Here is a 14,439-nt window from a genome sequence, read left to right on the forward strand (position 1 = left end):
CTTTGTACTATGATAGAACTAAAAAGAATATGATCGAATTGTCAGTCATGACCTTTGCTCTGGCAGAACATTGAAATTAGAGAATTACATCTAACATATCTGAAAATATAAAGGAACAAAGGCAGTGAGAAAGAAAAGAACGTAACATATCTTTGACCTCCATTGCAGTTTTGCCCAGCTCACGATGACCTTCAGTGCAACCCCCATGAGGTCTGGCTCTGGAGACAAAGTCTGTACCATGTTAATTGGACCAGGGTGAACCCATGTCCCATCCTGAGGAAATCACATGCTTTTTAGTTGGGAATTTAGAATGGAGACCAGAGACCTAATTTAGTCTTTTTCTTCCTGATGTATATTTAGACCATTTTCTACTTTTTCTTTCTTTTTACTAGTCTCTCTTTGTTTTTGTGTGTTTCACATATAATGCATATCATTATTACCTTGGTTCTAAGATTTCTTTCAGTTCTTTACACCTCAGTTATTCCGAAATTAGAATGCAGATGTTCTGATAATGTGGTAGTAGTCTTCCCCTACTGCCACAAGCCATTAATAAATTGATGATGTGTTATTTAATGCATGGCTTGTTCTTTTGCTTTCTGTTTTTATAATGGCAGTGGTTGGTTTTATCCCTGCCATTATATTCTCTGTGTTCTTTTTTTCATACTTCTTGCTCTTTCACTTCGTTTTCTTGTTTTCTTTTTCTCTCTTTGAATATATATATATATATATATATATATATTTTTTTTTTTTTAACCTGTATCTTCCCTGTGTAATTTGATAGTTTGCAGGAGACCCTGGTTCTATTCTTGCATCAGGAAGATCCCCTGAAAAAGGGACAGGCTGCCCACTCCAGTATTCTTCAGCTTCCCTGGTGGCTTAGTTGGTAGAGAATCCACCCGCAATGCGGGAGACCTGGGTTTGATCCCTGGGTTGGGAAGATCCCCTGGAGGAGGGCATGGCAACCCACTCCAGTGATCTTGCTAGGAGAATCCCCATGTACAGGGGAGCCTGGCAGGCTGTAGTCCATGGGGTTGCAAACAGTTGAACACTGAGCGATTAAACACAGCATAGCATATGTGTGTGTAAATATATATATATATATATATATATATATATATAATTTTCCAGCATGTAGCTTGGTTTAGATCTCTTAATCTGCTTTGCTTAGAACTTGAAAATTTATTTTGTTATACTTACACCTCCCATAAATAATTTAGGAAATTTTCGTATATCTATTAGTTGTATGTTGATTTATTTATATTCTTAAAAGGGTAGAAAGGGATTATTTTTGTCTTATTTCTTGAAATACTTTTTATTTCAGGTTGTTATTTCCTATGAATTTCTGTTTCTGATTTATTGAAGACACATCTGTTTGCTTGTATTATTCTGAAGATATAGTCAGTTTTCTAAAATGTCATTTTGGCTCTTAGAGGCAGTCTTTCTTCCTACTTTAATTTGGTCCTCCAATTTTTATGCTTAAAACTTTTAATAGGTTAGAAAGCAAATTTTGTCCAAAGTCAGCCTTTATACACACATGTCAGTTGATTACCCTGAATTTGCAGAGGTCAGATGCACTTCTCTGATCTACAGGGGAAGGTGCAATTTCGAGTCTTAATTTTGTATTTCCAGGAATCTTTCACAAAATACATTATTTCTTCTAACTGTATTTAAGTAGGGGCTTCCCTGGTAGCTCAGCTGGTGAAGAATCCGCCTGCAATGCAGGAGACCCCCGTTTGATTCCTGGGTCAGCAAGATCCACTGGAGAAGGGATAAGCTACCCACTCCAGTATATTGGGGCTTCCCTGGTGGCTCAGCTGGTAAAGAATCTGCCTGCAATGTGGTAGACCTGGGTTCGATCCCTGGGTTGCATAGATCCCCTTGAGAACGGAACAGCTACCCACTCCAGTATTCTTTCCTGGAGAATTCCATGGACTATCCCTGGGGTCACAAAGAGTCGGACACTGAATGACTTTCACATATTTAAATATATTTCTTAATACATATAGAAATATTGGAGTATATTTTTACTGTATGCTATGCTTTTCTAATATCTGAAAAAGTATCTTTAACTTACAAGTTTTTCCTTAGTCTGTTCTTCCAATATCTGAAAAAGTATCATTAAGTTACAAGGTTTTCCTTGGTCTATTCTTCCTGGAGAATGTAACTTGTTTGAAAGTACTTCTGAAAGTATATCATGCCTCTTGCAGTCTGCCCTTACTTCATGGCCAGTAATTTATAGGCAAAGTGGGATAAAGTTGTTGAGTCTGGGATTTTATTTTACCCCACTTAGAAGCTAATAAGCTAGCCTGTTGCTGTTTTATGGATGCTACCAGAAGACACGATTTCCTGGATCAGTAACACAGAGGTTTATTACTCACCACATAGCAAGCTCCATGCTTCAATTTCCCTTGCCCTCAGGTCCCACAGAGGTGATAGGATTTAGCCAGGATGGATGCTGCATTCTAGGAGGAGCACTGAGATTAGAGAATCCGCCTCTGTTATAGCAAGCAGTAAGCAAGCCTGCTTTTCCTAGAGGGAGAGCTTGTCTTATCCCTCCTGGTTGCTCTCTGAAAACATTTTCATGAGAAATGGGCCTGGTAAGGAGCGATTGGGCCTTTCATTCTTGGCAAACCCAGAAAATCTTAAAAGGAAGCAAGAACACGTGGAGTGGATTGCTTCTCCCAACCAAGTTTTTCTGTTTTTGACTTGGTACTACTGTCCTTGAATTTCTCTTTTGGGTGTATCCCGTCAGGATAAGTGTGGGGAGTAAGGTACAGAATACCTTGCTACTTTTGTTGTGATTTCTCTCTTTCATAAAGAAAACCCAGAATGTACCATTTAGTTCCTTGAGTTTCCCTGCAGTTTATCCTTATCTGCCTTCGTAAATTTTATTTTCTCATATGCTTGGCATGTGATTGCTTTTGTGGTTTTTGACATACAGTGATATTCTTTAGTCTTATTGGTTTTATAATTTTTTTTGATGGTTTCACATGTGGTTTTTGGAAGTTATGAAGAGCAGTATTGGGTATTCTTAGTATGATGCCTGACTGAGCTGAGAAGATAAAAATGAATTTTTGTGGTACAGGCTGAGATACAAGTTTCTGGTAAAGAAGCCAAAGAAGGTGGCAAAAAGTGGAGAATATTTAATACGTCAGGGTTTTAAGTTACAAGGCATTAGAAAGCCTTGGAGGCCTTGAAGGTATGTAATACATTCAGTGAAAGAAGCGGTTAATCAGGAGACTTGTATTCCTCCAAGTATATCCTTCTAGGTGCTCATGACTACAGGGCAGCCATGACTGGTTTTGCCAAAGGTAAACAATTGATGAAGTGTTGTTAAAAAAACGTTCTAATTGTTCACTATAGCTATGTTTGCAAGTTTAGTAATACTTCTTTTGTTTCTGTTAGTCATGGAAAAATATATTCATAATGTTCTTTGTGGAGAAATGAATAAATAACATTATCTTCAATGCAGCACTTTTAACACTGATGAAAATGCAATGAAATTTTATCTTACTGTTCAAGATGCTTAAAAATAGTATTTGTAGTTAAATGAAGGTGAAAAGCTCATTCATAGTTTAAGCAGCCTGCTTTATATAAGCATTCTTTATCCTCTTTAAAAGATTCTTTGTGGAACAATCACAAAATTTAGGGAGGGGAAAATACATGAAGTAATTCAGTGTTTGAATTGTAGACATTTTCTTAGTGATTTGCTGTTATGTTGCATGTGTATGATTTTTGAAGCTTTAAAAATATGTTCCCAGGTGTTTTTGACAGAATTTTAATTCCAACCACAAAATGTTAGGATAGTACCTCCAAAACTACAAGTATCTTTGCTTTGTTGACAATTAGTTTTACTTCTCTTATTCTTGAATTTCCTGTTATTATTTGTTAAAATGTTTTCATTTTACCTATTTCGAGGTACAGTACATTTTAATCATGAATTATATTAGTCATGCAAATGGTATGGAGAAAAGTATAAAGAATGCTGTGTAGCTACCACTTATCTTAAGATTTAGAAATTCAAAGTACAATTAAACTTACCTGGTAACTCACCTTGATGTCATTTCCTTCTCTCTTAAGCTCCCTCTGAATAGGTGGTCACTGTTCTGATTTATATGTTTCTTTTTTTGTCTTTTTTTGAATAAATATGTATGTGTTTCTAAGCAACAGATAAAATTTTTACCTTTTTAATTTGTAAACTTTTATGTAATGACATCAAGCAGCATTCTTACATCTATACTACTTTTCATGTCAACATTATATTTGTGACTATCTGTTAATATTTGTCAACATTTGTTATTGTTCTATGTTTTAAATTGTGCAATCTAGTGAATACAAAATTGTGTTTCACTTTTCAGTTGTCTTTTTTATTTTTAAAATAAAATGTAATTTTGGTTTTAATTTACATTTCTGTAATTACAGTGAAATTAAGTTCATTTTAATATATTTGTTGACCACTGTGTTATCCAGATACTTTTTCACTGTATGGTAGTCTTTTTTTTTTTTTTTTTAATTTAAGAGTTCTTTGTATATTTTGGATTAATCCTTCACCAGTTATATATGTTTCTCCATTTTAGTGGCTAGGTTTTTTATTTTTCCTTGATGCTGTCAAATGATGAACAGATGTTCTTAATTTTACATTAAAGTATTGATTTTTTTTTTATAGCTCACATTCTCTCATGAGTTGTTTAAATTTTTTTCTTCCTTATCCTGAAATGGTAAAAAAATTTTCTTAAATATACTTATAAAAGTTTAATATTCTCCTCTTTGCATATAAGTCTTTAATTACCTAGAATTGGTCTTGTATATCTTGTGAGGTAGATTAACTTGTTTATTTTATGTCAGAGGGGAAATCAACTCTACCAGCTCAGTTGATAAATGAGGCCATTCTTAACCAACTGTAAAACAATGTGTGGTCATGTCTCTGGCTTTTTTGGAATTTTGTGTTTGGAAAATTGTATTGTTTGAAAACAGTGTGAGTTTTGGCTCCTTTTATAGTTTTTATATGAGTGCACTTTCTCTCACCCAGTACAGTGTTGAATAGGTATTTTGAGCCTGAATGTCCCTGTCTTGCTCTTGATTTTCAAGAGTGACCATTTCACCATTTGGTATGATGGTCACTCTAGATTTCATAAATACTCTTTATCAAGTTGACGCAGTTGTTCTCTGTCAGTTTTTAATCAGGAATTCTTTATTATTGTAAATGCTTTCCTTACATTTACTGATATAGTCATTCTGTTTTTCTCCTTTAATCTGTTAATGCAGTGAACCATTTTTAGTATTAACCAACCTTCTAGTCCTGGGTTAGTTTCTGATTGGCTTTTATGTTTTTTAATAGTTGGATGTTATTATCTGTCAGTATTTTGTTTAGTATTTTGCACATATATCAATATAGGAGATTTTCTTTTCTTCTCTCATACTGTACTTTTTTGGCTTTAGTATAAAAGTTATTTGTCTCTATAAATGAATAGAGGATTACTTCTTATTTTATATTCCCTATAAGATTTTGAAAAATATTGAAATTGTCTATTTCTTGAATAAGAAGTAAAGCATACAAATAAAACTATCTGGGCCTGGAGTTCTCATTCAGGAAATATTTTAACTATTGATTAAAATCATTTGAATAGTTGTAGGACCAACCATACTATCTCCTTCTTTGTGGTAAATTGTGTTTTTTCTTCTAGAAATTATATCCATTTGGTTTTTGTTTTCTAATGAATTGCCCAAAAGTTGTTTTGAAGCATCTTCTCAATCTTCTTGTCTGTGCTTTATCAATAGATACATTCCCTATTTCATTCTAAGTATTATTTTAGTATCAAACCTTTCAGAATTTAATGTTATTCCTTGCTTTTGAATTTTTATACTATATTTCATTCATTTCACTCTTATGTTTACTGTTCTTTCCACTTCTTGGATTATTTTACTGTTCTTTTCTTAATCCCTTAAATTGTGTAGTTAATTCCTTACCTTTCTTCTGTTCTAATTTAAATATGTATGACTTTAAATTTTCTCAAAAGCACAGCTTTAGCTGTAAACCAGGGTTCTGACATGTAGTATATTTATTGGTTTAATTTAATTTCCCTGGTGTCTCAGACGTTAAAGAATCTGCCTACAATGCGTGATACCTGGGTTTGATGGATCCCCTGGAGAAGGGAATGGCAACCCACTCCAGTATTCTTGCCATGGACAGAGGTGCCTGGGGAGCTACAGTCTCTGGGGTTGCAAGATTTGGACATGACTGAGCAACTAACACTTTCACACTGTCTATAAATTTTATGATTTCATTGTGATTTTTCTCTTGGATCCATGAATTGTCAGATGTGTGTTTTTAAATTTCCAAGCATATGGAATTTTTCTAGTCATCTTTAGTTACTGATTTCTGACCTAGTGGCCTATTGACAAGAGAAGTGTCCTCCTTATGTTCTTTGGGTTAAAGTCGGCAATTGTTTCAAATCATATATATATATATATATATATATATATATAAAATCATATATATATTAATATATATATATTAATGATGTTTTATCTAATTAATCTATCAGTTTCTCTCACAGTGATGGTAGATTTCTGTTTATCCTGAGATTTCTGATTATTTTGCTTTTTGTAATTAATATTGATGTATGAAAGTTTAGAATGGGTGTATTTTTGGTCAGTATGAGGTGACCCACTATCTCTATTAAAGCATTTTGCCTTATAGTTTAAATATTAATATATTAATACAGAAATGTTAATATTTGTGTTCCTTTCTTTGGACTGATTGAGAATTTATTTTTCCCTCAGTAACATCAAATGTTATATATTCTATTTATTTTCTTATAGTAATCCCCCTAGAAAATTTACGAGACATATTTAACAAATTCTAAACTTAATGTCTTCAACAATAGAAAAATATTTTAAACCACATTTCCCTCCTCCTGGATGCTATATTAATATTATTGTTGTCCAATAGTTTAGTTAAATTTTATCATACCATTAATTACATATTATTACTCCTGTTTCTTTATTTTCTAGTTTTTCTTTTATATCTGAAATAATGTAAGCCTATGCAAACTTCTATGTAGTTTGGGAATTTCTTGTTTGTTTTCAAGAAAAATGCCAGACTTCTGCTCACATCCTATTTATTTCTCCTTTCCTAGAGGGAACAACTTTCAACTTTTTCATTGACCCTTATTTACTTCATTTTTTTGAAATTATTTGCTTATTTGCTACCTCTTGATTTTTCAATTTTAAGTATTATTGTTGGCCATCAAATTTGATAGCTGATACTTTAACACTTTCATACCACCACCTTGCCACCACAGAAATGTAACGTTGCCTTTCTGTGAGGTTTATGAAAGTAACAGCATTTTTAAACTCACAGCTCATACAAAAACACAAAAATTAAAAACAGGGAAATCCACACTATATTCCATTCTCTATACTTTGATTGGATAGAGTCCCAAGTAATGACAAGCCCATTCCTCAACCCAATCCCGATTCAGACCTCCACAGAGAATAAATATTTCACCTGCCTCCAGATGTCAATGGTTAACTTTTGAATATGCATTAATTCAGGGCATTTTATTTCAGGCTTTTATTGAGTCAGGATTTGAATTAGGTCAATATTCAGTGTTTATATTACTCTGAATTTATAAATGATATTCAGAGCTGACTTTTATAGCACACTATAATTATGATTGTTTTTCCTTCCATGCATAATTATTTTCCTTCAAATTAGTAATCTTACTTTTTAATTTTCCATTTTTCTATGGTCTTATATTTATGTTTGGAGAGGGAAATGGAAACCCACTCCTGTATTCTTGCCTGGAGAATCCCATGGACCGAGGAGCCTGGCAGGCTATAGTCCATGGGGTCGCAAGAGTCGGTCACGACTTAGTGACTGAAGAGAGAGAGAGAGAGAGGTGTTTATGTCAGCCAAAATTTTGGCCAGTTTTCTGAATCTCTTCTCAAATTTTTGAGAGGTGTCCAGTATTCTGTCTATTTTACCTTCTTTGAGAAAGCTTTTTTTGGGGGTTTTGGGGTGCTCCAGTGTGGATTTGGTTTTCCTGCACATTAGAGGCATGGCTGTATTTCCAGGATCTTCCTTCAGCTGTAATCTTGGTGGTGGTGTTACAATGTCTTAGAGCACCGTGTCCTCAAGTTTCTCAAGAAAGGATGAAGGATAGCTGTGATTGTTCTGGAGCATATGTTCTAAAAGTTATTATACTGGCATGCCTGATTGAGAGACAGTCCAAATGCCCCCTTGGATGATGTAAGGCTCCATTGGCATTTGGAAGCCTGATGGGAGAAGAGGCCTAAGAGACTGCGGCATCCAGTGTGTGTACATATATATTTACTTAAGCCACCTGTTTCCTCACAAGATCCTCTATAAAAACTGCCTAGTGACCTGTTTTCATCCTATGTTTTACCCTCTGTAGAGAGTTAAGCCTCCTCTGTTCTGATGTGGAGTGGTATGTAGGTGGGACAGGGAAACTGAGTACCTAATAATTGCTTAAAATTCCGACTTTACCACTTCCTCGCATTCCTTTCCTCACTGTGAGTTTAAAGACATCTTTCTATATTATGTCAAACCCTCAATACCATCACTTCTACTTTCTAGTTTCCAAAATTTTATTGCACTTCGCTCTTCTATTACCTGTTTTTGTTGAGTTTGTGCCTTCAAAAAATATCTTTACTGTACTTACATCTTACTTTGGGGAATCTCTCAGAGGAAGAGAGAAAGTACAGATGTGTGTGTTTGCCCTAGGAGACTTGTTCTTATTTCAAATCAGTGTTTTTTTTTGTTTTTTTTTTAGATTTACCCACATTTATTTCCTTTGTGCACCCTCATTCATGCATCTATGACCTTTTTTAATATTCTAGAAGTTCATTTTGTGAGTTTCCATTAATCATCAGTACTGTTTTGTTTTTCTTCTCGTCTCTCTTTTGGTCTCAGAGAGTGTGTTACTTGCCCTTATTCTTCCAAAAATAGTTCTGCTATAAAATGTAATTTTAAATATGCAGAGGCTGGAGCCAGGCTGCGTGGATTCAAATCCTTCCTCTTAGCAGCCATGTAACTTTGGACAAATATTGAACCTATTTTTCCAACTTTTCAGCTGTAAATCAAAGATAACAGTAGAATTTACTTCATCAGGTGTGAGGGTTAAATGAGGACAATATTATTGTTAAGCATCTGGAGCAGTGCCTGGCACACAGTGCATGCTGTTCAAGGGTAAACTGTTATCATAATTAGACAGTTCTAGGTTATGATTCCCAGATCTTGAAATACATGTCTTATGGTAACTGATGATTTCCTAGCTGTTCTCTCTTCCAATTTTGTTAGTCTGCTCCTTACTCCTTTTGGTTTTCCTTTATAAATGTATGTTGAAATTTCTCATTTCACCATGTCTGTTAACCTGTCTTTCATGTTTTCTGTCTCTGCTTACTTAGTTCTTGTCTTCAGTTCACTAATCTTTCTTCTCTGCCAAATTTACTATGAAACGGTCCTTTGAGTTGTTACTTTCAGTGGTTATTTTTCTTGTCTAGACTTTCTGTCTGATTCTTTTCCATGTTTCTGTTCTCTCCTTAGAGTATCCTATTTTTTTGAGTATTTGACATCCACCTTCATTTTCTTATTACTTCAATTGTTTAAAGTTTATTTAGGTCACTTCTTTCATTATGTTGTTCTTTAAGCTCAGGATATCATTGATGTTAACCTGTGATTTGTTGGTCTGTTCATTCTCATTTGTAGAACATATTAACATTTTTGTAGTGTTTGATGTGAATCTGATCTTTAGGAGAATTTCCCCCTCCCATGTCAACATGAGATTGTTCTTAGCCTTAGTTGAAGAAGTGTCCGTACTCAACAGCTATTGTTGGTTTCCCCAGGAACCAGGGATATAACCAGCCTGGAAACTGTATTATGTTAATGTATTGGCTCAATGTAGCCTACCATCTACAGTCACTTTTTCTTATCAGTCACCTATAAAAATGAATTTGTAGATACTGCAGCATCACTTTTAGGAAAAGTAGGGTTGGCAGGTTCCTGCAAACCTTGGGTCATATGGTTTTAATCCTCCATTCGATACATAACCTTGTTTTATGGATGTTTCTGTTTAAAGGCATCTTATGTAATAGACATAATTGGTTTGCTAACATTAACCTCATGATCAGGAACCCTGTAACTCAAGCCTGAACAAAACTTACCTAACACGGGTTTTTCTCCATAAGGTCAGCACGGCCTCCTTGTGCTTGAGATTAGGTAACGTTTCAGCATTATGCTTGAGTTCCAATTTAAACAGCAGAGTCAACAAAAAGCACAAAGATGCCCCCCAAAAAGGGCGCTAAATATATAGAAAAAGGGGCCCTATTTTACAGTTTGAGCTCTGAAACAAGGCAGAGAGCATTGCTGTCTTCCACCTCAGCTAGAAACATGCGTCTGGAGTGATTCGGATTTTTCACCACTTTGAGCATATCTGAGAATGACCACAAAAGCGCACAAATACTGATTAAGGCATTACAAATACATTTTAGGGAGCAGGTGAATTCACAAATGTGAAATCCACAAATGAGGGTCTATTATATGTAAAATGCATATGGAACCTGAATCATGTGAGATATATACCCCCAATCATAAATTCTTCATTGAAGTAGCCATTCCCTCCAAGTCTCCCACCTCACTGCAACCTCACTTCAAAGAGAAAATAAAGGACAGATCAACTCCCTAGCCTTCTGTCTAGGTTTGTGGGTGGGTTTAAGCGTGAGTGCAGCCCTTTAAGCATGCATGTGTGTTCAGTTGCTCAGTTGTGTCCGATTCTCTGCAATCCCATGGATTGTAGCCCACCAGGCTTCTCTGTCCATGGGATTTCCCAGGCAAGAATCCTGGTGTGGGTTGCGATTTCCTCCTGCAGGAGGGTTTCCTGACCCAGGGATCAAATCTGCATCTCCTGCATTGACAGACATATTCTTTCCCATTGAGCCACCTGAGAAACCCAGCCATGTGCGAAGGGGCTCCTTTTCAAATATCCAGCTCCTAAGCCCAGGACCTCCTCATCTCCTGTTTCCACAAGGGCAATTAAACCTATGCTCTCAGGTTGCTGAGACTGATCTCCCATTCCCCACACCTTTCTGCTGCCCTGGCTGTCACAGCCTAGGCTCTAGAATTAATCGTTCTGCTTTGCAGCTTACTTTGTTTGCTCAGCTTTACATTCAACTAAACTTTTGTTGTATTTAAACCAGCATTGCAAAGCAATTTTTGGAACTCAAAGTCTCCTACCATTTTTTTGTGCTTCTTTATGTTTCTGTTCAGTTGGATTACTTAGGAAGGTAATGTTCATGAGTGAAGCCATCTTTGTGTAAGCACCAAGGATAGTGAGATCTGGAATGAACCAGAGACCATGACGTGCTCTTCCTATCGGGGTGCTCCCTGCACAGCCATCCAGGCTTTTGTAAATAATGGATTCTGGGTTATTCTGAAAAGTGATCAGAATTTCACTCAGTTGCTATTAATGAGTGAAATAATGAATAAAATAATGAATGAATTATTCATGATTTCATGAGTGAATTAATGGGTGAAATAATGAGTGAGAAATGCAGGACCAGTGTTACTGTTGGGCTACAGCCCACAGGTCTGCAAATCCTGTGCTTGCCCAGATTCAAGACCCAAGAAAGAGCCTGGAGTCAGTGACAGAGACATCAGTAATTTACTGGATGGGGCATCTGACGTGTCTGAAGCACAGTCCTGGAGTGACCCCGCAGTGTGCTGTGCTGCAGAAGGCAAGCAGGACTTGGTGGGAGTTTTTACTCCTGGGGAGAAGAGGAGATTGCCAGTTTTGGGGGAATTGATGCCAGGTTGGCTTTTCAGTCACCGCAGAGACTAGCATAAGAGCAAGCCCCCCACCACTTCTTTGATAAGTACAATCTCTAGCTGGGGCCTGGGCCGGAAATATCAGTCAGGAAGATATAGGAGGATCAGACACTGGTTGAGCTGGGCCTGTACAGAGAGCGGAAGAACAGCCATGTTGAGTGGCCTGACCATACAGTTACCAAAGCTGATCGCTTTTCAGAATAACCCAGAATCCATTACTTACATACAGTGCTTTGACCTTTTACATGTTAGAGACTAAGTTTAATTTTTATGAAAACACTGCGTGGGTCAACCCTATCTGCAGCAGACAATTGAAAATCAGATGTAGCCCAGGGGTTGTCATTAATGACTTCCAACCTAGATGTTGAGAACAGATGCTCTCATCACATAAAAAATGTTACCCTGGATTATGAAATGTTCCTACCTCCGTCTCTTAAGAAGATATCTAAGAGCTCAATTCTTCAGCCCAAAGCTTCTTTTTCCTTTTTTTTATTCCCTTTTAGCTGCTGTCCATTTGCAATCTTTGTATAAAACATAAATTGACCATATTCCTGCTACAAAAGGTTACTTCTTCCTCTATAAAAACATATAGAGACTTAGAAAAGTAAATTTGAAGAAAGATTAAAGAAGTGCAGAAATTTTGAAGGATGAATCCCAGAGTGGCTGGCTGTATCTGAAAAGAAAAATTACTAAAGACTAATTAGCTAAAATTGTTCTGTTGTAATTAGTAGGAGCTTAGTTTGTTGTGAGTTATAGGCAGTGCTATTTCTTGTACTAAAAGTGAAGCTAAAAAAATAAATTTCATCTTTGAACATAAAGACTTTGATGAAGTTCAAAGCTACTTTGCTCTGATGGTTTAACAACAAGTTAAATTTCAAACAGAAGGCTGTAACTTTATCAGTAGTCTGTTCATTCTCTGTGAGTTTGAAAAGCAAAATGTTTTAGTCAAACACAATACATTTCAACCTAGTCACACAGGAAGGTTGTGAGTTTTAAAACTAAGATTCTGTAAAAGTCAGTGTTTTTTCAGTAACTTCTCAGTCTGTGTGTTTTATGTTTTTCCATGTAAATGGAATGTTTGCCTTCGAATCATAAAAAGGTTTTAGTTTATAAAATAGCTGCTGATATCTTAGGACATTTATGAAAATATTATTTCACCTCTACATTATGGGGTAAAAGCTAGTTGGAAGATTGCCCTGACAAGTGTCTTAATCCAAGTTTCTACTGGGTTTGCTGTGTTTACAATTAAATTCTCTTGTTTTTAGGGGCTTAATGTGTAAATGCTCACCACTATACCACCAACAAAGGAAAGCTATCACAAACTTAGACAGTGTGTTAAAAAGCAGAGATGTTAATCTGCTGACAAAGGTCCATATAATCCAGGCCATGGTCTATCTAGTGGTCATGTATGGTTGTGAGAGCTGGGAAGGTAGAGCGTCAAAGAATTGATGCCTTTAAACTGTGATGCTGGAGAAGACTCCTGAGAGTCTCTTGCACAGCAAGGAGATTGAACCTGTCAAACTTAAAGGAAATCAACCCTGAATACCCATTTGAAGGACTTATGCTGAAGCTGAAGATCCAATATTTTGGTCACCTGATGTGAATAGCCAACTCATTGGAAAAGTTCCTGATGCTAGGAAAGACTGAGGGCAGAAGGAGCAGAGGGCATCAGGGGATGAGATGGATGGATGGCATCACCGATGCAATGGCCATGAACTTGGGCAAACTCTAGGAGATGGTAAGGGACAGGGAGGCCTGGTGTGCTGCAGTCCATGGGGTCGTAAAGAGTCAAACACGACTGTGTGACTGAATAACAATGTGAAAGTGAGTGAAATGGAGCAGGTGGGACATGTCTTGATGAACATTCCTGATTTAATCAGAATGTTTCTTAATCCATTTTATCCTGAAAGCATGTTGATATGAATTTTCATCCCAGGACATTCTTTTGTATTGGAATACTGCACAGTAGCATTATCTGTACCACTGAGGTTGAGTTGGACTTGGAATCTTCATCTCTGAAATCTTTGTTGCATGAGAATGGCATGATGTATGATTCAATTAACTGACCTGTGATAGATAGCTTCCCAGTTGTAGATAAAGTGTTTTCACTGAAAAGTTTGTAATAGTAAGAGTGAGCCAACAAAAGAGGTTATAAATATGCCATGGCTAAAGTTCTTTCATCTATTCAGTGAGCATTTATTGAGTATTTGCTATTATTAGATATTTTACAAGTGATTGGGCATTCTGGAATGAATCTTATTTTCCTGGAACTGAGGATCTAATGGAGAATAGAATTTCATCAAATTAATACAAAATATGTACCAACTTTGATACTCTAAAGGAAAACAGTAGCCTCACCTTTCCCTATAATATGTCTTTAGTGCTTGAAGTTCTGCACTTCAGTCTTCATTAGTTAGCCTTAAAGAACATGAGGTCAGAAAGAGCTTAGTATGATGTAGATTTGAGTGAAGGTCAGTTCAATGTAAGTGGTGAAGGGGAAAATGACATGAGACGATTGGGCAGAAGTATTCATTGGCTGGATCGTTCTTGTGTATGTAAGCTGTCCTTTTCCAAGTACTTTAGAGGCCAAT

At 36.2% G+C, this 14,439-nt stretch overlaps 1 protein-coding gene across 1 annotated transcript in view; it reads left to right on the top strand.

Annotated features, from left to right (window-relative positions):
- CNTN3 (contactin 3) overlaps positions 1 to 14,439 on the top strand; it is a 382,508-nt gene that overhangs the window by 144,494 nt on the left and 223,575 nt on the right. The window lies entirely within an intron of this gene.

This window comes from Odocoileus virginianus, chromosome 26 (genome assembly GCF_023699985.2).
Source record: "Odocoileus virginianus isolate 20LAN1187 ecotype Illinois chromosome 26, Ovbor_1.2, whole genome shotgun sequence".
Lineage (NCBI taxonomy): Eukaryota > Metazoa > Chordata > Mammalia > Artiodactyla > Cervidae > Odocoileus > Odocoileus virginianus.